Source organism: Silurus meridionalis, chromosome 4 (genome assembly GCF_014805685.1).
Source record: "Silurus meridionalis isolate SWU-2019-XX chromosome 4, ASM1480568v1, whole genome shotgun sequence".
Taxonomy (NCBI): Eukaryota; Metazoa; Chordata; class Actinopteri; order Siluriformes; family Siluridae; genus Silurus; species Silurus meridionalis.
In genome coordinates, this window is record NC_060887.1 from 2,009,574 (window position 1) to 2,032,555 (window position 22,982).

The 22,982-nt window shown below is 39.5% G+C and overlaps 1 protein-coding gene and 3 non-coding genes across 4 annotated transcripts in view; 1 reads left to right on the plus strand and 3 right to left on the minus strand.

The window, feature by feature from the left end:
• The window catches only part of LOC124384658 (leucine-rich repeat flightless-interacting protein 1-like), a 468,068-nt gene that overhangs the window by 206,575 nt on the left and 238,511 nt on the right, over positions 1–22,982 (plus strand). The gene's annotated exons all lie outside the window — the stretch shown is intronic.
• Positions 5,632–5,704, minus strand: trnav-cac. Its single transcript has one exon. It is a non-coding gene; the product is annotated as a tRNA-Val (tRNA).
• Positions 16,067–16,139, minus strand: trnav-uac. The gene has a single exon. It is a non-coding gene; the product is annotated as a tRNA-Val (tRNA).
• trnaa-ugc lies at positions 16,856–16,928 on the minus strand. Its single transcript has one exon. It is a non-coding gene; the product is annotated as a tRNA-Ala (tRNA).

Genomic DNA, 22,982 nt, shown 5'->3' on the forward strand with positions numbered 1-22,982 from the left:
AAGAGCCACATCATACACATGGGCACACATGAACATCACCCATCCCTTCCTCTTACTTACACACACACACACACACACACACACACACTTTTACTATGCATGTTACTTAGTGGGACTTTTGGCATTCCTTGCCTTAAACAATCCCCTTCAAATCTGCCTCGTATTCCGTTGTTGCCTCTCAAAGCAATTCTTTCACATGGGTGTCAGTCAGAACAGATCGATGCTTTGATTTCACGTGTTTCAGGGTAGAAAACACAGACTTTGTGGTTTTTTTTTGTGCGTGTTCACTTCGCTTGAGTTCAATACGGTATTTTCGTCAAATGCGCATGTGCGTGAGATGACCATACCGCAGGGATGGGCAATTAATTTTTACAAGGGGCCACATGAGAAACCTGAATTGTGTCAGAGGGCCACACCAATGATAATATCTTAGGGATGCACCGAAATGAAAATTAAATTCAAAAGGCAATGAAATCCATAGTTTTTCCTGTTATGCCTTTTGCCTTGGCACCATCACTGGAAAACTTTCCTGCCTTTTTAAAAACGTCCTCTACAGATGGAGTGCGCATGCTCGGATTGACTTTACTTTTCTGCGCCGCATTCTTCTCATATTTAGAATGGCAATCGTAATGTTTGGATTTCAGGTGATAAATAACACCCGACTTGGAGAAACTCTTTGCAGATACACCCCCTCTTGAAATTTCAGCATTGCATGTTTTGCAAATCGCTCTCCACACACCGCAGACATGTTGCTCTTATCCAGATAACCGTGTGCTGCTGCGCTTTTTTATTGCGTCATTACAATTATGTTTCTGCAGTGTTGTTTTGGTGATTTAGGTATTTCAGCCGAAAATTTTAGGTCTGATATACCGCAAAGTTTCCCTGTAGGGGCAAGCTCATTTAAGTCTTAAAAATACCGTATTGAACTCAAGCTAAGCAAACACACACATTAAAAACAAACAAACACAAACTTCGATATGAACGTTAGAGCCGCATGAAACCAGCCAAAGAGCCGCATGCGGCTCGCGAGCCGCGGGTTGGCCACTCCTGTTGTAGAACGTCAACAATATTTAGGGCATACAATTTCAAACAGGCAATGCTGACAAAAGCTAGGCAGAGATGTCTACAAACAATTTGAGTTTTATATGATCAGAATCAGACTTAATAACTTACTCAACATAGCAACTTGCTGGAAATTCCTCGAATGGGTCGATTCGCTCTCTTCAAAATGCAAATGATCCTCATCGGAATCACAATCTTCTTCGGATGAAAAGGTAAATTCTTCATCCATTACTGATGTCCGGTTCGTGAACGAATCGTTCATTTGAACCGGTTCTTTTTAGTGAAAATCGGACTGAATCGTTCAAAACAGTTCGCGTCTCAAATCAGCAGTAATCAACAAAATTACTCAAGTTACTCACTTTTGAATGTGTATGAGGTGTATGAGAATGGGGTTCTTCTTTATTTTCTCCAACAGTACACACATTAAACGAATTGTTGATACTGAGCATGCGCGACCTACCGAGCAGTACGTGTGCTGTCTGACATTAATACACACACACACACACACACACTTTACATACTGTAAAGGCTGGTGCTGCGCTGCTGATATATGAGCGCAGGTGAACTGAGGACTTAAATAAAAAGTAAGTTTTTTTACTAACAACTTTAAACATCAACGTTATGCACATCAGTGCCTGTATTGGGTGATTTAGTGCAAAACGTAAATGTAAGGAACATTTCTAAGATGATGATGATGATTTAATTAAAACAGATAAGCTTTATACCCTCATGCAATAGACATGACTTTATTTAAATGTGTTTAGTGTGTATGTTCATCCGCCGAGATGATATTTGGATATGCATGACGTCATGACATAAGGACGTAAAAGAACTGGAGAACCGTTTTTTTAACCGGTTTTTTGAAACGAACTGTCAGAAAGAACTGATTCACAAAAAATATTTGGACTTCCCATCACTATCGTCCATGGGCGTATGCTTCCCCAGTTCATCTCACCTTCTCTACACACACATGAGTCAGGTGTGTGTCTGCGCCTCAATTAATGTTCAACTCCATTAACTAAAGCATTTTATTCACCTTAAATAAAGCGATTCTCTTTAATGTAGTTGATGCAGACTCATTTATAAATTAGTTGCGGCAAAAATGCTGATTTCGGATGTAATTTTCCATGAATCTGCTCTATTAGAGATTAAAATATCACTTATCTAGTGAACGTTAGCTTGTTTACAATAGCTTGTAGCATAGTGCACTGACACTAACACACCAAAGCCGTTTCACATGCAGTGTTTTATTTGGGACGACTTGGTATAATGTTAACATTAACACACAATTAGCATATTGTTTATCTGTGCATTTACTAAATGATCACTGTGCTACATCCCAACTGACCACACTGTATTTTTATAATCAGTTTCTATTCTGTTCTTAAATGTCTTCATTAATTTGTAAATAAAATGTTAAACATGTTTTTAATTCCTTGGTTTTATTGTTGTGGTTATTTTTTTTATGATAGTTTTACTTTATTTATGTAAAGCAGTTTGAATTATTATTGTGATTGATGCAGTCTCCATGCTACAATAATAATGATAGAAACAAAGTTTTTCACTGTGGGGACACTGTGTCTTTATACTGTAAGCACAATTTGACTGTATTATTTGTGTCCCCCTTCAAAAATTGCTCATGAGAAATTTTATATTTATTGTCCCCCCTACTGTTAAATGAAATTTACGCCCATGTCTTCATCACTGTCCAAAACCATCTGAAGAGATTCCTCACCGGTGTAGTGTGTCATCTTTTAAACGCAGCTGAATGTGTAATAATCTCAGTGGAATCGCATTGTTTAATGCCACTGTCCGGGAAGCGTGTGTGTGTGTGACTCAACAAACTGTTTTACCTGTGAATAGCGGGGGGGCGTGTCCGCTCGCAGCTCATTATAAGATAATGAGGTGGAAAGTCTGTGCTTCTACTTGGTTTCACATGATTTATATTCATTGGAAACATATGTTTTTTATTTCACCGACTTATTCTAAAACTACATACTTTAAGCTGTCTAAAGATATATTTTTTTATTTCCGTGTGTCAGATGTTGGCCGAGTTTCACCGCTTTTTAATGACGTGTTTCTAAACGAAGATCACGCAAACAAAGGCGACAGATGGCGCACCCTGATTATTTTATTCATTTAAAAAAAATACAACATTTTGTTAATATAGTGAACATACCCAAATGAAAGTAGACCATTTACAGATTTAAATTATGTATTACTTGACATGTTTGATCAAATATGACCGAGCAGTTTAAGCTCTTTTTGCTGGCATCTGAAAAAGCTTCTTTGAGCGCCGCAATCAGACTCCGTCTGATCCAGTGCGGCAGGGAGTAGATATAGAATGGTGAGACTGCAGTGAAGACCACACCGCATCCTGTAACCTCAAACGACGACCGTGTCTCAATGATAATATCATTGAGTCTTTTCTATGTGTTTGAAATTTGCGACATAGGATAGGACGACAATTCCAATCACGATGTTTTGCTGGTTCAGTTGTCCATAGAACATAGCCACAGAAGGTGATGGTGTGATGCGTTACAAAGGTGCTTTGCATGACGAATTCCGTGAAGAGAAAACTGTGAGTGCTCGGAGCAACCAGCGGCGGGCAGGAACTCAAAGGATTGGGCAGGGTAATAGCCCTCGCACATGATAGATACGGGTGATCAGCTGAAGTCCTGCAGGAAGATCATAGACAGAGTTCTGGATGGAATCTAGCCACATTCCATCTGGGGAGAACATGTCAGCGTGGTGCAGAATGTCCATCACCGGTCTAAACCGGTCCGCATCAGTTTCCCAAACGAATTCGTCCTTTTCTGGAGGAAACCTGTACCATTTACGAGATTCACGATGGCACAGTTGACTTAAAGGACCGATAGGCCGCTCCAGGCACCACAGGCAAAGATTGGGATAGAGAAAGGCGAAACAAGCATAGCAGGGACCTCTTAAGGTGTCAAAGTTGAAGCGATACCCCTCAGCACATGCTTCGATGTACGCACACATGCGTTGATGCAGACACCTCTTCTGGTGGCTTCTGCAAGTTATGCGTCTGCTTCAACGCACGTGTGCGCACATCAAAGCATGTGCTGAGGGGTATCGCTCGACTTTGTCACCTCTAGACCTACCTGCGATGCTTGTTATTTCCTTGTTCTTCAAAAGCACTGCCTGTGGTGCCTGGAGCAGCCCACCTGTCCTTTAGGTGAACGGTGCTATAATTTCTTCCATAAATGGTTCAGGTTTCCTCCAGAAAAGGACGAATTCGTTTGGGAAACTGATGAGGACCCGTTCAGACCGGTGATGGACATTCTGCACCACGCTGACATGTTCTCCCCAGATGGAATGTGGATAGATTCCATCCAGAACTCTGTCTATGATCTTCCTGCAGGACTTCAGCTGATCACCCGTATCTATCATGTGCGTAGGGCTATTACCCTTGCCCAATCGTTTGGAGTTCCTGCCCGCTCGCTGGTTGCTCTGAGAACTCACGGATTTCTTTTCACGGACTTCGTCATGCAAAGCACCTTTGTAACGTACTACACCATCACCTTCTGTGGCTATGTTCTATGGACAACTGAACCAGTGAAACATCGTGATTGGAATTGTCGTCCTATCCTTTGTCGCAAATTTCACACAATCGGAACAGACTCTAAGGTATTCTCATCGAGTCTTCACAGTGGTGGTTTGAGGTTTCACGATGCGGTGTGGTCTGCACTAAAGTCTCACAGTTCTATATCTGCTCCCCTGCCGCACTGGATCAGACAACTATCACCCATTCCAGTTAAAAAAAGAAAAAAGAGAGAAAAAAAAAGCAAGTGAGTCTGGACATCAAGGACAGGAACTGAAAGCTAAACCTCTCCATGTTCAATAATAATTAATAAAATCAATAAAAATCTAAAATAATAAATCACGTGTTTATTGAAGTGTTCGACATCATTTAAATCCTGATTCTAAATCAGTGTTTCTCAACTGGAGGATGCTTTTAAACTAAATAATTAAAATCCACATGATAAACTTCTGTGAAAATGTGAAAAAAGTAAAATTGCACAATTATTAAAAGATGAAGTTAAACCATGATTGTTGTCTTCCTTTCAAACGCCGTATGACCTCCTCATGGGGGCTGTGTCTCGGGGTCATAATGCTGAGGGGGAGGAAAGTCAAGAGGGAGAGGGAAACTGGTCCTCAGTGCCACATTGTGCAAAACACCACATCCTGTAAAGTTTTGCTTTTTTTTTCAGTTACATGATGCAGTTTGAAGATGTAGAGTTTCAGCTTTACTGCACAGTTCTGTGTGTAAAATAAGTCAAAGTAATTTTTTTCCAGGAATTTCTTGAATTCAGATTTTATTGAAATAAAAAACTTGTTTATTTTCCTATAACTGCATTTGCATATTTTAAAATAAGGAACATTTAACTTGTTTGAACATTTTTGTAGTTCAAACAGCAGCAATAACACTTAAAGCACTACACTACAGAAACAATATAAAAGAAAGTTTTCTACATTTCTCTAATGCTGTCGAGTAACACAGTTTACAGGCCTAAGAATGTAACACTAGCTTCAAAATCACAACCTTGTTTCTGCCTGGTGTCAAACCAGGGACCTTTCACGTGTGAGGCGAACGTGATGATCACTACACTACAGAAACTACCAGATGGAAAAGCTTCTTGGTCACTGTTTGCACTTTTGCATACATTCACAGTTGCAGTAGAGCAGGAGAATGAACCGGTTTGCTGAGAAGTTCAAAACAACTAACGTTCTTCTAGCATGGATTCATTCGGCAACATTCGCCCCTGCCAGTGTGGCGTTGGTGGTATAGTGGTGCGCATAGCTGCCTTCCAAGCAGTCGACCCGGGTTCGATTCCTGCCAACGCAAAAACTTTAGTGATTATGTTCAGTTACCAAGTAACAACCTCTAAGCAGTCTTGCTTCTATTTGCTTTCCTTGAACACTTGCCGTTTGTGTATTAGATGGTCCCGCCTGTCATCATAGACACCGGCAAAACATTTCAAAATCACTTAGCTTCTTCTTCTTCTTATTATTATTATTATCCAATTATTTTTTTATTGATGCATTCACACAGAAAGACACTCAGGCGAGAAAGACAATGGAACAGTGGTTAATTGTTAACAGGCGAATGGAAGAAAAAAAATAATAAAACAAAATAAAAGATTTGCACCTAAGTACATTAACACTCTCAAGGATATATGTTTTTCTTTCTTTTTTCTACATCTACCAAGTCAGGGGCAAGAGGAAGAGCTCAAAAAGGCTAAACAAAGAGAACAGGATTTTTTTTTCCCCGTTCCTCTTTCTCTTATGTGAGAAGAATGGTTGCCAGGTGGTGTAAAACTTTTCCGTAATACTAAGTAATGTAAATCTGATCTTTTCTATTTGAATAAACTGAGACAGGTCATGTATCTAATGAGAAGAACTGGGTGGGTGAGGATTCTTCCAGTTCAGTAATATAAGTCTCTTTGCTACTATTAAACAAAAGGCGAGCATGTTTGATTGTAAGGATGACAAGGAGGGATTTGTGGGGTTGAGTCCAAATAATGCTATAAGGGGACATGGTTTAATATCTAAAATGAAGTATTTAGAGATTGATTTAAAAACTGATGTCCAGAAAGAGGTCAAGGCTGGGCAAAGCCAAAAAGTATGATAAAGAGTAGCCGGAGCCGCCGACACTTATCACTGATCACTGTATTAACGAATGACGGGCGCATATAGAGGAGGAATGTACACGACCAAGGGCCTTGGACCATTCCTCATCCGTGAAATTATAATTAAGGTCCGATTCCCAGTTACTCTTTATTTTAGAAAGCGATGAAGAGCCTGATTGAACAACGAATGATACGATAACGATAACACAAGTGAACATGCAGTTTTTATTATTGAGAAAACAAAATCCAAAACTACATGCCCGTGTGAAAAGTGATTGCCCCTAAACCTAATATTTGGTTGTGCCGCCCTTAGCAGCAACAACTGCAATCAGGCGTTTGTGATAACTTGTGATGAGTCTGTTAGAGTGCTGTGGAGGAATTTTGGTCACTCATCTATGCAGAATTGTTGTAATTCAGCCACATTGGAGGGTTTTTTAGCACAAACCTTCTTTTGAAGGTCATGTCACAGCATCTCAATAGGATTCAGGTCAGGACTTTGACTAGGCTACTCCAAAGTCTTCATTTTTTCTTTCCTTAGCCGTTCAGAGGTGGACTTGCTGGTGTGTTTTGGATCATTGTCCTGCTGCAGAACCCAAGTTCACTTCAGCTTGAAGTCACAAACAGATTCTCCTTCAGGATTTTTTGGTAAACAGCAGAATTCATGGATCCATTTATTACAGCAAGTCTTCCAGGTCCTGAAGCAGCAAAACAGCCCCAGACCATCACACTACCACCACCATATTTCACTGTTGGTATGATGTTCTTTTTCTCAAATGCGGTGTTACTTTTACGCAAGGCGTGATGGGACACACACCTTACAAAAGTTAAACTTTCGAGTATTTTCCCAAAAGTCTTGGGGATCATCAAGATGTTTTCTGGCAAAACTGAGACGAGCCTTTATGTTCTTTTTGCTCAGCAGCTGTTTCAGTCTTAGATCTTTGCTGTGTAGATCATTTTTGCCGTCTCTTTCTCATGGGGGAGTCATGAACACTGACCTTAACTGAGGCAAGTGAGGCTGCAGTTCTTTGGATGTTGTTATGGGGTCTTTTGTGATCTCTTGGATGAGTCGTCGTTGTGCTCTTGGGGTAATTTTGGTCAGCCGGCCACTCCTGGAAGGTCACTGTTCCATGTTTTGCCATGTGTGAACAAAAAAGTTCACAGTTTTAACAGGGGGGCAAACACTTTTTCACACGGGGCCATGTAGTTTTGGATTTTGTTTCCCCTTCATTTAAAATCTGCATGTCGTGTTCACTTGTGTATCTTTTACTAATATTTAAATTAGTTTGACGATCTAAAACATTAAAGTGTGACAAACATGCAAATAAACAGTGTTGTGCCGGTAACGCGTTACTTTTGACAATAACTAATACTGTAACAATACTGTAAAAATAAAGTAACTCCGTTACCATTACCGTATGGTGCGTTACCCGTTACTTTTATAAATGAATGAATTTGGGCTGAAGTGTAGACTACAGCCTAACCAGCTTACAGCAGCGTCGCATTGTAGGATTGGTGGATGAACCACTGTAAACAGGAAGAAGACGCGCTGTGGGCGTGTCTCCGTTTATTCAGGTCTGTAATGGCAAGTCGAGGCGAGAGCAAGACGAGTTTCTCAAAGTGGAAATATGCTCATTATTTCACTTTAGTTGAGTATAAAGACAAAAAATGTCAAATGTAAGCTGTGTCTTTCTGGTTCGAAGCTCGTATCTACTACGATAAACAGCAACTCCAATCTGCCGAAGCTCCTTCAGAATCTACATGCCTCGACGAAGCTAGAAGCTAACCCGGTGTTCTGTTTTCATACTTCAGCTGTAAAAAGAACATGTTTAAGAGCTCAACACAACAGCAGAAGCCACTTTAGTGTTTGATTGTGAATATATAATTCAGCTTGTTTTGTTATTTATTTCAGAAATGCTTGTGATATATTCAGTTTGTGCTGCTCTGACTTTAAGAAAAATAGTGTTTAAAAATGACTTTGTGTTTAAGTCAGTTTTGTGTTTGTAGACCATAACACATAAAAGGGCATTAATGGGAACATTAAAGAAGGTTCTTTAAAAAAGTAACTAAAAAGTTACTTTTAACAGTAACACATTACTTTTTGGTGTAAATAATCAACAAAGTAATTGAGTTACTTTTTGAATGAAGTAACGAGTAACTGTAACTAGTTACTATTTTTTAGTAACGAGCAAAACACTGCAAATAAATATACACAATGGTGTGAAAAAGTTTTATACCACCACAAAAGTATGTACTTGATATACAATGCTATTTTTTCTTTCTTTCTTTGTCTTCCAACAGCCATTTAGTTAAATCTTCTGAGGAGAAGTGGGTTCCACACACCAGCTATCAACCAGAAAAGAGGTTCAAGCAGTCTCCCAACTCAGCACCTGTTTCAGCTCTACCAGTAAGAGTGAAGGGGCTGGATGTTCTCTGGTTCAGGCAAACATTCTTGTAGTTTTATTATTGAAAATACCCTTAATATATTACACAAATGCTTAACGTATAATGTAACGGTGTGTTTTGGGAAGACTATTTTAAGGAATGTAGTGATATTTTGCAATGAGCTCAGACAGCTAACGTGCTTCATTTGAAGGTCATGTTTCAAAATACACCATTTTTGTGTAAGTTATAGTTATTACAATAAACTGTATTTAAATGGGTTGTGGGTTGTGGATTGAGTTAATAGAATCTTTAGTATTTAAGTCAAAGAATCATACGAAAGCCATATGATACACAGTCATACACCTAATGCTAATTACAAATGCTAAATTGAGAATGAATCTTTCTTTTTGGATAAATCTTTGCTTGATTTGCGTTAAAGGACGGCTTAAAGACCAGAAAGAATCCTCTGCCAGCTGGTCAGTTACATTTCACCGTCCGTGTTTTGCTTTCTGTGAATCAGTTTTGGCTAACGTTAATGCTAAACACGTGATTATTGAGTTATAGTTATAGGGGATTCTTAGCCTTGTTAACCCTGTGGTTATTTATGATCTTAGACGTATAACATAACGTGCTTCACATAACATCCGGTCTAAAACACAGAAAATATATCATCATGTTGAATTATCAGCAAATGTCTAGTATTTCAGAAGCTTAGCGTGGTTGTGATCACCTCTGCTTCACACACAAAAGTGGTCGTAAAACAATAAGGAGAGACAAAAGCCCCATGTGCTAGGTGGCCAAGTTTTAAATAAAAAAATACAATGAAAGTAAATATAAAGTAACCATATCCTGTTAGAGGGAAATAAATTCCACCATTAGGGTCCCTTAACTGGTTCCATTGTGTAGTGGCTAACATGATTTTCAAAGCCCTTTTTCTCACTCTGGATGTATACAGTTCTTGAAAAGTGGGCAGGGGGACACCGATAACCATTGCAGCCGTCTAAACTGTCCTCTGTAGTCCTCTGATGTCTGATTTTACAGCTGAGCAGAACCAGACAGTTATTAAAGCAACTCCTGTTGAACTTTCTAAGCTGGTGAAGGAAGTACATACTCTGTTAAGCCTTTTAACAATGGAGTCGATGTGATTGTCCCATTACATGCCCTGAGAGATGGTGGTGCCCAGGAACCTGAATGACTCCACTGCTGCCATAGTGCTGTTCATGATGGTGAGTTGGGGGAGAGCAGGGGGGGTTCACCTAAAATCCACAATCATCTCCACTGTTTTAAGCGTGTTAAGCTCCAGGTTTTTATGACTGCACCATGTCTCTCAGGCCTTCCTTCACTGAAGCAGGGTCGTTGGCTGAAAACTAATTTTCCAGCTTTTTAGAGTAGCTCCTCTCAGCCACTCTATGAAGATCAATGATGAGGATTAATCTTCCTCATATTAATGAATTAATCATGTACTACTGTATTTGAAAATAACTTAACTGAGAATAGAAAGCTGAGGGTACATTGAGTTTCCCAAAACTGGATTGTTGCAATCTGAAAACATGTTACCTGAATCATTATTTATGCTTATTTATGCTGTGCAGGTGATTGTGTGGATCCATAGGTTAGTGGTCATCACATCTGCTTTACATGCAGAAGGTTCTGGGTTCAACTCCCAGTGGGACCATGCAGGTTGTAAACATGAATAAGGTTTATATATTACAAATTGTTACTCAATCCTAAAAATAAATAAACAGCATGTTTCTGCATTGTGCTTGTATCAGTAATGGAGAAAAAACATTCCAAAATGGCTCAAGAGCATATCTCCACTGTGGGTCAAACCCAAGACCTTCTGCATGTAAAACAGACATGATGACCACTACACTCCAGTATTAACAATCAATGACTGTTTCCTCCAATGTTATAAATCACTATATACTGCTCCTTTATCTGCTGACACTTTAACATTAGAGGCCTTTTTCAAAATGTATGTATTCCTACAATAAGTGTAGGTACAGCATTACAATTGGATGAGTTTATATCTGATACAGAAATAGCCTTAGCAAGTCTGCCTTCTGGTAAATCACCTGGACCAGGATACAAAAATCCTGGCCTGCCGTCTGGAGAAAGTTCTGCCTTGTGTTATTTCACCTGAACAAACAGTCTTCATCAAGAACAGATACTCTTCTTGTAATATTGGGCGCATGTTGAATGTTAAATATAACCCATCTCTATCTGACACTTCTTTATAGGTGGAGAAGCAGAAGTTGAGGAGCAGAAGGTGGAGGATCAAAAAAAACAGGCTGAAGTCCTTTGGACTTTTGGAGACTTTAGAGAATGTGAGAAAATGTATAACTGTGTGTAGATAATCAGGTAAAATATTATTTATGAGAGTGACTTTGTTGAAGGTGTTTATGTCTCACCATAAATCTGATTATCACGAATCACACAGCACAACTTACTCAAAAGTCTAATGCCGAATGCTTCCTGTTTTTTTTTTTTAACCTAAAGAAATGTAAATGAATGTAAATGCATCCGCAAAGCACACAGCATTGTGGATGACCACACACACCCGTTACACACTTCACCCTCCTACCATCAGGGAAACGGTTCTGAAGCATTCGGGCCGTCACATCAAGACTGTGCAACAGTTTTTTCCCGCAAGCCATCAGCCTCAACAAACATCTAAACTGAACTCTCTCTTATACACACATACACACACACACACACACACTTACACACAACTGAGTGACTGATCTGTACAACCGGACTCAACACACATACACTTCACACACCCAGGTTTCAGCACCATTCACACCTTTCATTCATTATCGCAAAATGTTTACATGCCGTTTGTTGCTGATCTTCCGGGACTTGCTGTTTTTGCACAATATTTTGTCCAATCCTTTGGTCACTGTTCAGGTTATTTTGATTGCTGCTTTTGTAGAATTGCACAATTTTGTTTACATTTCTCTGTTTACATTTTTCTGCTACTGTGCACCTTATTCTGTCACGACAGGTTTTACTGGCAGAGCTATTGCTATTTTTTTTTATATATTTTGTGTATTGTTTGTTGTCCTGCACTGTCCTGTGTTGTCCTGCACTGTCCTGTGTTGTCTTTTGCACTGTTTGCACCAGTTGCACACATGCACTTTATGTGGTGAGGATCTAAGTTCCTGGCCCTGTGCTCTTCTGTTCTGTTACTGTTGTTTTATGTTGTTGTATGTAGCACCTGGGTTCAGGAGGAACGTTGTTTCATTTCACTGTGTACTGCATCAGCTATATATGGTTGAAATGACAATAAAAGCTTCTTGACTTGACTTGACTCTTGAAGTGATGAACACACTGGATGTTGTTGTTCTGTAGACAGTCACACTGCTGCTGAGAAATCTGGACTGTATTGTGGATGACGGACCTGTAGGAAGCGTTCCTGAGATTTGGGACTGTCCTCACTGCACAGGTCATTTATAACTACTGATCCTTACATTTTCCTTCGTTTTCAGTAACTTGGGGTTTCCTCCCTGTACTCAGCTGGAGTATTTTCTGAATGTGGAGAGCTCTGATATTGTGAACCTCTAACACGTTTGATGTGCAGTCTTTGCTTTGTGTTTCTGCTCGCTGTCCCATACAGGTCATGATGGAGAACGGACGCTCAAAAGGCTTCGGGTATGTGACGTTTTCATGTCCTGATGAGGCTCAAGTAGACATCGTGGAGATGAACGGCAGGGTGCTGGGCAGCAGGACTGTGTACTAAAGTCCCTCTCAGACCACCCAGGGACGAAGTCACGGCATGAAGGTAGAAACCATCTCGCCTTCAAAACCCTGCCCAGAACCAAGACCCAACGCCAACAAGAACATCCATCCACAGAGTGAGTCAAAGCCGTCCGATTAGTTTTGTGTTAAGTGCAGTTAAAGATTCAAAACAGAAGAGAACTTTTCATGTTAGCAAAATTTACTTTCTGATTGGATGCTAACATGAGATGATTGTCTGCATTTACAGATGTTCCAGTTGCAAATCCTGGAAAAGAAAACCAGCAGCAGTGGAACAGGCGATTCACACCGCAGCCTCTCAGACTGGACACACAGGAACTATTCTGATTCTATTTCCAGTGTGTTTTATAGAGACCTTCATGATCTGGAGCAGGTTTTGGTCACAGCTGTGTTTGGTCACATGTAATAACTGGTTTAATACTGAGTTATTGATCAGTGTGTATTATTAAAGTCAGCAATGCAAACACACACATGCACTCAAACATTGGATGCTGAATTTGTTCTGTTTTCTGTAGAAATGAGGATTAGATCCTCTATTATACCAGAACCAGTGTACACTTGCAGCAAGTTTCTGCTCTCAGAAAATGACCTTTAAATAAAAGTGCTTCATTGTTCATTCACCAGTGAGACCAGAGCGTTGATGATAAAAGAACACAGATGTTCTGTTTATATTATAGGATACAGACAGTGCTTGTTATTTCTCATGGTTTTCTACATGAGAGTGATGTAATGCTCATGTTTTTGCTTTCTGTATCTCCTCACTCACTCCTACAGGTGGTACTGCACAATGGACGGTCCAAAGGCTTTGGATTTGTCTGATATTCCTCTCTGGATAAAGACACTAATGCCATCAGAGAGTTGATTGGAAAGCTGGTGAGCAGGAGGTCACTGTGTATCACTATGGCTGAGCAGTGGACAGAGAGCAGCCGCCACACCAAGCCCTACCTCCATCCATCCAGGAACATGCAGTGGTTCCATCTACAGCGTAAGTCATACTGTCCTCATAATGTCCTACAAAACTTTACTAAACACACACTGTGTACCGGTCAAACACACACATTATGTAAAGTAACACATCTCTGTTTTTCTCTTTCAGGTCATCGTGCTGTCGGTCTGCTCCACTGAATTCATCATTTTATTTATTTTGCTTATATTTATTATTTCTTTCTCTTTTTTTACAGAAATAGTTTTATTACTGTAAATAAATATGTAAATAACTAACAGTAATGAAGGTGTATCATTATTGATCATTCATAAAATTCCCTCTTAATACATGAGAACTTTCATTAGAACTGAAAGAGACGGTGCTGTGAAAAGAGAACAGTAATAACAGAGTTGTGTTCGTGAAAACCCTGGAAACAGATCATGTAAATACACTACTCTGACGCTGACACCATTTATTTAATGGATGAATAAAATTGATCTGAAATAAATTCAAATATTTAAGCTGTAATACTGCACTGTATTTAACTTATTATTATTATTATTATTATTATTATTATTATTATATATTGTTATAATTTTAAATGTATTGATAGATTTTATTTTGAAACTTTATATTTTGATGTTTTATTTCAGTTAATAAATTTTTTATTGTATTTAATTTGTGTCAGTTTATATTCTAATCTCTAATATACACTAAAAGCCTTTATATTTATAAATGTGTATTTAAATCACAGATATTAAAAAATTAATAATATGTAAAAAGATCTAATATCTACCAAAAAAATCACTCAGTGTTGATTTAAGATGTTTGGACATTTATTCCAGCTCATAAATCCTATAAAACATGCAGCATTAAACATGAACTTCCAGCAGATGAACATCTCATAATACTGTCTGGAAGTGAGAAATGTACAGGTTGTTTTTACTCCATACACATGAACTTACTTTGATCAGAAACACAATCATACTCCAAATCAATTAATCAATAAAGTCAATAAAAAAATAAATAAAAAGAAAGGACAACTGGCAAAATAAAAAGACAAAGACAAATGGCAAAATAACAAAAACACATCAATTCTGACACTTTTATTGTTTTTATGTTGCTTCTTACTCTTTAAATTCTTCTTTTCTATCATGTAGATTGGGTTTATAAACCGCTTCCAAAGAAGGGAAGGAGAAAAGGCAGTTTGCAGAGTAGTGACTCACAGAGGAGACCTGATCATCAACCAAACCACCACATAGTCATGAACATGCCAGAAGAAGTACCAGTCCATGACCTCGTGCCTGAAGTTAGTGATCAGTTCCCCGGCCTTAGCCACCAAGAACTGCTGTCTCCTAAAGACATCTGCTTTGATCCTCCTCTTTTCCCTTCTGTTTCTGATTCGACTTTCTGCCAGACCAAGTGAGTTAGTAAACTGCATTGGAACAGTTTCAGAAGAATGACATGCAAATGAAGTTTTACTCTGCATCTTAAATAATCGCCATAATCGCCACTCATTTACTTTAATATGCAGCTAAAATTGTGCACTTCTGTTTACAGCACATCTTTTCCATGTTAAATGAGGATTGTGACTTTTTTAACCAGTCTGGAGACCAGAATCATACTGAAGACCCCCACAACAGCACAGAGATCCTGGATTCTGTACCAGTCTTTGATGTCGACAGCTTCGAGGATCTGTTGAAGCAACTTGAAGAGATGGAAAATGATTCAGGAATAGAGGAAGATGGTGAAATACGAACATTTCATGTACTTTAGTGTGCATGTTGTTTTACCATCTTTAATTTATATTAAATTCTAATTTAAAGTTTTATTTAAAGGAATAAAGATTTTCAATTCAAATCATGTCTAATGTCTCTTCATCACAGAGAGCATTCAATCACTTTCCTGAAATCCACTTTAGTAAATTCAGTGATGTTTGATGTTCCTTAAAGAGAAGGAATTTGACAGAAAATCAAATGAGTTTCACTACAGGAATCGCTTTGGCGCGACCAACCACAGAAGCTCCTATGACACTACATCTGTCTTAACAGGTCGACCCGTCTGTCCCCCTCTTACAATGTTATTCACACTTTCTTCCCATGAAGGACCACATCAAGCTCTCTCAGCATATCCAGTTTTTAATGAGTACAGGGAGGTTGCATCTCACCCATGTCCTTCTTCATATGGAGGAACCATCTCGGAACCCTCACCTGATGGTCATCGTGCGCATGGGCCCTGTAACCGCAATGCACTAAAAGCATTTAGAAACAGAGACTCAAGGGCATGGCTCCGCTGGGGCTCGAACCCAGGACCTTCTGCGTGTAAAGCAGACGTGATGACCGCTACACTATGGAACCTGCTGCTGAGTAGGTTGATGTCCAATGTGCATAAATAGAAACATATCTCTCAAAATCTAACTGGAAAATATTAATTGAACTTAGAAAATTCACTGACTCAAATGTCACAATCATCTCCACTGTTTTGAGCGTGTTAAGCTCCAGGTTTTTATGACTGCACCATGTCTCTCAGGTCTTTCTTCACTGAAGCAGGGTCGTTGGCTGAAAACTGATTTTCCAGCTTTTTAGAGTAGCTCCTCTTAGACACTCTATGAGGATCAATAATGAGGATTAATCTTCCTCATATTAATGATTTAATCATGTACTACAGAATTTGAAAGTAACTTGTAATCCTGTCAACTGGAAACAGAAAGCTGGGGTACACTGGGAACAAGTTTCCCAAAACTGGATAGTTGCAATCGGAAAAACATTTTGCCTGAATTGATATTTCTGCTCATTAATGCTGTTTAGTTGACTGTGTGGTTCCATTATGTAGTAGTCATCACATCTGCTTTACATGCAGAAGCTCCTGAGTTCAACTCCCAGTGGAACCATGCAGCTGGCGAACCTGAATGAGGTTTATGTTTTTGTGACCAGTTATGTTAAGAAAGCGAAGATATTCCCTCAAATTATAACACGATTCTGCAAATAAAAATAACAGGTTAGCCTTTTTCTGCATTGTGCTTTTAACAGCATTGGACAAAAGCATTCCACAAGTAGAATCAGACTCAAGTGCATGGTTCTACTGGGGTTCGAACCCAGCACATTTTGCGTGCAAAGCAGACATGATGACCACTACACTATGGAACCTGTTGCTGAGAAGGATTATGTCCAATGTTATAAAGATAAACATCTCTTTTAAACTCTCAGTGGAAATATATTAATTAAACTTAGAAAACTCACTGACTCAAATGTTCCCAGGTTTTGCCCAATAATAGTTTTAGCCATGCAAATGAGTTTATTACAGCTGCTGACATTACTGAGTAAAATGCCGCTTCCTCAGAAGACCACACACAGTAGGCTCATGACCACCAAGTGAAAGATCTCCAGCATCTTAATGCAAAAACCAAAAAAACAGGTTTCATGTAGTAATTCATCACTTCTGTTTTACATGCAGGAGGTCTTGGGTTTGACTTTCAGTGCAACTATGTATAAAACAAATAATATGTAATAGTTTGAGATTAATAGAATAGAGTTTGTTTCTTCTAAACCATAACGTGATCACCTCTGCATCACACAAAAAAAGTAGCCGTAAAACTTTAGGAAAAAGAGACAAAAGCTGAGTTGTGCTATGAGGCCAAGATTTTTAAATAAAAAATACAATGAAAGTAAATATAAAGTAACCATATCCTGCTAAAGGGAAAGAAATTCCACCATTAGGGTCCCTTAACTGGTTCCATTGTGTAGTGGCTAACACGATTTTCAAAACATTTTTTCTCACTCTGGATGTATACAGTTCTTGAAAAGTGGGCAGGGGGACACCGATAACCATTGCAGACGTCTAAACTGTCCTCTGTAGTCCTCTGATGTCTGATTTTACAGCTGAGCAGAACCAGACAGGTATTAAAGCAACTCCTGTTGAACTTTCTAAGCTGGTGAAGGAAGTACATACTTTGTTAAGCCTTTTTAACAATGGAGTCGATGTGATTGTCCCACTACATGCCCTGAGAGATGGTGGTGCCCAGGAACCTAAATGACTCCACTGCTGTTCATGATGGTGAGTGGGGGAAGAGCAGGGGGGTTTCACCTAAAATCCACAATTATCTCCACTGTTTTGAGCATTTTAAGCTCCAGCTTTTTATGACTGCACCATGTCTCTCAGGTCTTTCTTCACTGAAGCAGGCTTGTTGGCTCAAAACTGATTTTCCAGCTTTTTAAAGTAGATCATCTTATCCACTTTATGAAGATCAATGTTTGCTACACTGGGGGTTAAACCCAGGACCTCCTGCGAGTTAAGGAGATGTGATGACCGTTAAAGCTGTAAGAGAAGTTGGACACTAAGGAAGGAGAAATGGATAACTACAGGGGAATAAAGTTTATCAGTCACACCATGAAGTTATAGGAAATAGTGGAAGCCAGGCTGAGAGAAGAGGTGACTATCTGTGAGCAGCAGCATGGTTTCATGCCGAGGAAGAGCACCTTAGATGCATTATTTGCTTTGAGAATGTTGATGGAGAAGTATAGAGAAAGTCGAAAGGAGTTGCATTGTGAGTTTGTGGAGAAAGCGTACGAAAGGGTGGAGAGAGGAGTTGTGGTATTGTATGAGAAAGTCTGGTGTGTCAGAGAAGTATGTGAGGGTGGTGCAGGTCATGTATGAGGACAGTCTGACAGCAGTGAAGTGTGCAGTAAAAACGACAGACTGGTTTAAGGTGAAGGTCAGACTGCACCGAGGATCGGCCCTAAGAGCTTTCCTGTTTGCAGTGGTGATGGACAGGTTGAAGGACGAGGTCATACAGGAGACAGGAGAGGTATACAGGAGAGGTATACGCTGGAGAGAAGGGAAATGAAAGTCAGTAGGAGTAAGACAGAGTACATGTGTGTGAATGAGAGGGAAAGCAGTGAAGTGGTGCGGTTGCAGGGAGAAGAGGTGGAGAAGGTGGAGGAGTTCAGGTACCTGGGGTCAACAGTGCAAAGTAATGGAGAGTGTGTTAGAAAAGTGAAGGAAAGAGTACAGGCAGGGTGGAGTGGGTGGAGAAGAGTGATAGCAGGAGTGATTTGTGATAGAAGAGTATCTGTGAGAGTGAAAGGGAAAGTTTATAGGACTGTGGTGAGACCTGAGATGATGTATGGATTAGAGACAGTGGCATTTACTGAAAGACAGGAGGTGGAGCTGGAGGTAGCAGAGCTAAAGATGTTTAGATTTTCATTGGGATTGATGATGTTGAACAGGTTTAGAAATAAGTTTATTAGAGGACAGCGCATGTAGGACATTTTGGTGACAAGGTGAGGGAGGCGAGATTGAGATGGTTTGGACATGTGCAGAGGAGAGACATGGGGTATATCAGTAGGAGAATGCTGAGGATGGAAACACCAGGAAGGAGGAAAAGAGGAAGACCAAAGAGGAGGTTTATGGATGTGGTGAGGGAAGACATTCAGATGGTTGGGGTGAAAGAGGCAGATGTAGAGGACAGAGGGGTATGGAGACTTATGGGAGAAGCCGAAAGAGGAAGAAGAAGAATTTGTAATACAGCACAAGCACATTATTACTGCATGATACAATAAAATCACATAAACATGTAATGGGATTATTGTGATCTTGTGATTTATTATCAATAGCAACAAATCCAATAACAAAGTTAAAATACCAAGTAAAGAAAGAAACTAAGTTCAGAATCCAGGATTGTGGTGTTAAAGTATTAGACTTTATGCAGTAAAAATAAATCCAGGCAGTTCCATGGAGGTTCCCAATAACACAGTCCACACACAGTCTTTATAAACCCTCTTCAGCTACATGTGTAACGCCCACATTCCTCATTATTCTCTAAAAAGTAGCATGTAATTCTCTTATGGGCGCTTCATGACCCTCTGTCCCGTCCACAACTTCATCTCTTGGCTGTCTGTTCTTCTGACACATTTATTACTCTTGATAAATCAGCCTTCAAGAATAAGAGATGTTGTGCTCATTACTGCTTCATTACTGCTGATTCTAATCACACATTCAGCACTTCCTTATATACCGACCAGAATCACAGTGTTAATGATCAGTGTAATTACTGTAAACATATAAATGCTGTGGTGACCCCCGTGTGTAATGCTGCATGACGGCACTGCTGGATTTGTAATATTTGATTGGTGAATACGGGTGCAGTCTTTAAAATACTCGATTGTGTGGGTTTTGGAAGAATAAAATCATTCAGGAGTCTCCTGCAAAATGGTTTTAATTTTTTTTAATAATAAAAATGACTAAAAACACTAGACTACTAGAGCACACTGAGGCAAAATGTCTAAAGTGCAAGACAGAGGAGAATCGCTGAGTGCTACAGAAATTACTGCATTATTAAAGAAAGGAACATACAAGTAAAAACCTTGGCGTCTCTGAGAAATGAGAAATATGAAAGGAATAACGGCATAAGGAAGAAACCTTGAGAGGAACCAGACTCAAGAGGGAACCCGTCCTCATCTGGGTTTCACTGAATGTCCATTTATTACAGCTAAATGATGTTGAGGTGAAGTGATGATCAGATACAAACTGTAGTCCTGAGTCAGTGTAGCAGACTGTTAACATAAACTACAGTCCAAATCCCAACCCTCAAAGCTCCTGTTCTTACTCTGTTTTGTTTCTGCGTGGACTATTTCAGCCTGGTGGTCATACGTTTTTGGACATAGGTGCTCCCAATAAAGTGTTTGTAATACATGAACACAATTAGTATCATTGTACACACAGTAACATGGTCATTTTTTAAACATATGCACAGAGTCGTTAAAGACTCTAATATAAATAATACAAAATTACTGTAACATATAAATATTGAAAAATGGCCCTGAATCCTCTATGTACTGTAGATGTTTTGTTTGAAGTGTTGTGATCATGAAGATGAAATCCTGCAGGTTATTTGGGTTTGTACTGAGTGATAGTTATTTCATAAACACCTTCTTATAAAATCCAACTCAAATGTTAAATAAAAATTCACTCTAAATATGTAATCAGCGGCGTCTCACCATCACATTCCACTACGGGAGCGCAGGAGGAGGAGATGCCCGACTGCATGGAATACAGGAGAACATCAAATCCCCTGGATGTCTCAGGTGGAAGACTTTTATACCACCCGGAAAAAGTGTGTAAGATTATTAGGGTGTGTGGTGTTTTGCACAATGTGGCACTGAGGACCAGTTTCCCCTCTCCCTCCTGACCTCCCTCCCCCCCAGCATTATGACCCCGAGCCACAGCCCCCTGCGCCACAAGAGGGATATAAACTAAGTGGAAGAATCCATGAGGAGGTCATACGGTGTTTGTAAGGAAGACAAAAATAATGGTTGTTATTAGTGTTTATTGTGTCTCATTGTAGAAAAAGATTAAAATCAAGATTAAAAAAAGATTAAAAAAAGATTTAAAAAAAGATTTGAAAAGACAGAAATAAAAAATGATCAAAAGACGAGACGATCTACAAGATACAATAGTTTTACACTCAGCTTTATACTATTGACTATAAGTGTAAAACTATCATAAATAGCCATAAGAGAAACAGAAAGAGGAAAAAGGCATGTTCAGACTCTCTGTTTCTCTTGTCGTCTTCTTTTTTTTCTATTTCTCCTTTTCTTTTGAATGTTTTCTTGTCTCAGCTGATCAACACTTTCTGTGTCATGATCTGTTTTATTCTCTGAAGTCTTCTTTTCTTCCTCACAGAGATTCTGGGTATCCTGGAGCCCCCTGTTGGTCTGAAGCTGTAAGTTGTTCCTCTCCTCTATGTCAAGTTTAGTTTTCTCTCTTTCGTCCTCTTGTTTTTCTTTAAAATCCAAAGCGGCCTCCAACTGTTCAACACGTTCCTCCAGTTGCTCTTTGTCTCTGATCAAATGATCTCTCTCCTGCTCTGCACTATTTTTTTCTTTCTCACAGTGATTCTGAATATCCTGGAGCTCCATGGTGGTCTGTTCCAAAGTGACCTCAAGCTGAGCAACATGTTCCTCCAGTTGTTTTTGTTTTCTCGTCCAGCTCTCTCTCTCACATTCTACAGTTTGCTCCAGCAACTCATTGATTTTCAGGGAGGACTGGAGCTCCATGGTGGTCTGTTCCAAAGTGACCTCAAGTTGAACAACATGTTTCTCCACTTTCTTTTGTTCAATTGTCCAGCTCTCTCTCTCACAGTCTACAGTTTGCTCCAGTTCCTCATGGATTTTCAGGGAAGACTGGAGCTTCATGGTGGTCTGCTCCAAAATAAACTCAAGCTGAGCAACACGTTCCTCCAGTTGTTTTTGTTCTCTCGCCCAGCTCTGGCTTCTCTCAGTTATGTCCTGTTCCTGCTGCTTTCGCTCAGAAGCCAAAGTAGCCTCCAGCTTTTGCACCGTCTGTAGCAGAATGGCTTTCTCTTCTTTCTCTTCTGTTATCTTCTCTAACATTAGAAGAGAAAATGCATCCAAGTCTTTCACTACTTTCTCCATGTGTTCCAGCTTCTCCTTCATTTCAGCAATCTGCTTAGTTTTCTTCGATCTTCTGCTTTGAAAAAACTCTCTCAACCTTCTGAAGAGCTCCATGTTTATGCCTCTTTACTCACAAGCAAAAACTTTGGAAATGAGAGAAACAGAGACTCGTTCCCAATTATAGACGTTGCCTTACTGTGACGTCACAGGGAGATGCCTTTAACCTGACACTATGCGCATGCGCACATTACAGAGGTAAAGAGCGGATAAAATATCATGTCTTCACAGCTTTTCTGTTGTTCCTGAGAGAAGAGCGATATTACAGTCATAAATAAGATAAAAACGGCTGTAAACTGTGTATAAAGCGAGTGAATCCGAGTTGAGAACCGGAAGCTGACCGGAGTGACTCTATTAATGTTGCAGAATCATAAATGACCAGTAGGTGGCAGTGTGATGTGTATTAGAGCTCTGTCACAGCAGGTCATTAGAAGTAGTGGAGCTCTAATGACGTCATTAATAGCGAGGACAAGACACACAGCAGTTTGAGATTCTTTTATTGACTTTATTGATTAATTGATTTGGAGTATGATTGTGTTTCTGATCAAAGTAAGTTCATGTGTATGGAGTAAAAACAACCTGTAGATTTCTCACTTCCAGACAGTATTATGAGATGTTCATCTGCTGGAAGTTCATGTTTAATGCTGCATGTTTTATAGGATTTATGAGCTGCAATAAATGTTTTACTTTTAAATGTTTTCTTTTAACCAACTGGTGCATTTTTATCTTTAT